At 38.8% G+C, this 1,789-nt stretch overlaps 1 pseudogene; it reads right to left on the bottom strand.

Annotated features, from left to right (window-relative positions):
• Window positions 1-358: 358 nt before the first annotated feature.
• On the bottom strand, window positions 359-592 carry LOC109677376 (small nuclear ribonucleoprotein G pseudogene; annotated as a pseudogene).
• Between the last annotated feature and the right edge of the window lie 1,197 nt (window positions 593-1,789).

Genomic DNA, 1,789 nt, shown 5'->3' with positions numbered 1-1,789 from the left:
GCATACCATTACACCTTTAACCGTAACTGTGCTCTTCTCATACTTTCTGCTTTTGAGGCCATGTGGTGTGTTAGGATTACTTTCTCTTTTTTGTCTTTTTTGGCTGTACTAGGGTTTGAACTCAGGGCCTCATGCTTGTTAGGCAGATGCTCTACCACCTGAATTACTCTGCCAGCCTACAGACGTATTCTTTATTAGATGGTGCTTATCTCTATGTTTTTTTAAATTTTTTTGACTGTTACAAAAGTTTATTTAACAAAAAGGTTAATATGAAAATGTACATGACCCAATTTTTACTTCATAGTAAAACAGGCCCTTTGGCTAGTGGATGTGGATTTCTCTGCTGAACTGTCATCATTTAAACTTGCTCCAAAGCTTCTAACATGATGATACAATTTCCTCGTATTACCACTATTCTAATAATGTTCTGTTGCCCACTAGTTGCCATCGCCATACATTCATCTATCACAAGATTCATAAAGTGATCAAATCCCCACAATAGTCTTTGGACATGTCTGCCACCATTTAATTTCAATGACAACATCTTGTCCATAAATTTTTTTTTTAGCTCGGGAGGGTATGCTTTATTCATGGTATGTACTTGGCGGGCTCAGCAATGCTTTGAAATGAAACTGTGGCCTTCCTCACGCTCCCTCACCTCCATGTCTTATACATAGTATCCTGCTCCCTGAAATTTCTCCCATCCTTAGACTGTAGACAAATTTCTACTCCTTTAAGCATACATTCAATTGTTTCCTTCTCCATGAAGATTTTCCCAATTTCCATCTTGATGCCCAGAGACTTCTTTCTCATGGCTCCCACTGCAGCTTCCTTCCCATAGGATCACATAGTATCATTTGGTCAGTTTTCATCTTTGTCTTTCAAAAAGTGATTGCCTAATAGGAAGCCACCGAGTGAATAAGTGAGTACATGAATGTGAGTGAAGTTCTTGAGTACTTTCAGGAAGAAAGTTTCCATAACAGTGTATGCAGTAAGTGAAGAACTTCCACTTAAATGGAGCCCAGGAGGCTTATATATGATATTGCTTAAAAATACAACACATTCTGGAGTTCTTATTTTTATTTTGAGCTTCCAAGAACCGATAACAGAAGCAAAGCCACATTATTTGTATTTCATATTGATCCTTATGAGAAAATAGGCTTAGATAGTTAAGGGTCATAGAGCTTGTAGTGACAGAGACTGAGAAAGACCTATGGTACCCAGAAATAATACGTACTTCACGTTTTTTCATTTTCATTTTGCTCCTCTTTTTAAACCTTGTATATTTTCCTTATCACAACACACAGAGACACACAATGAACATTTATAACACTATAAAATACGGAACTGGAAAGAACCTTAGAAATCATGTAATCCACTGCCTCATGATAAGAGGCAACAAATGACATCACTGTCAACTCATTTAGTCTCAACAGGTGGTCCCCTTGTCACTGGTGATACTTCTCCACAGTTACAAGTAGATGCCCTTTTGTCCCAAAAAAGCCTCAGAAGCAAGGGAACTGTACTTTTCAGAGCTATAAATTCCTATGCTATTTCTATATGGCACTTTCCTTCCTTAGATAGGAATTGAAAAGAAGGGAATCATTCTCTCCTCTTTCCCAGGAGAAAAAAGCCACACCCCACAGATTTCTACAGTCCTGACCCTGGCCTTGCCACCTTGAGTGAGTTATTAGGGACAACTCTCTGCCTTGAGAAGTATAGACAAAACGACAAGCTAATACCCTTTGGCCTTCGGTGTCTCTGGAGTCTGGAAGGCAAGTATGAACCA

This window comes from Castor canadensis, chromosome 12, assembly GCF_047511655.1.
Source record: "Castor canadensis chromosome 12, mCasCan1.hap1v2, whole genome shotgun sequence".
Lineage (NCBI taxonomy): Eukaryota > Metazoa > Chordata > Mammalia > Rodentia > Castoridae > Castor > Castor canadensis.
The sequence above is the reverse complement of the archived record's forward strand: the minus strand, read 5'-3'. Positions and strand labels throughout refer to the sequence as shown.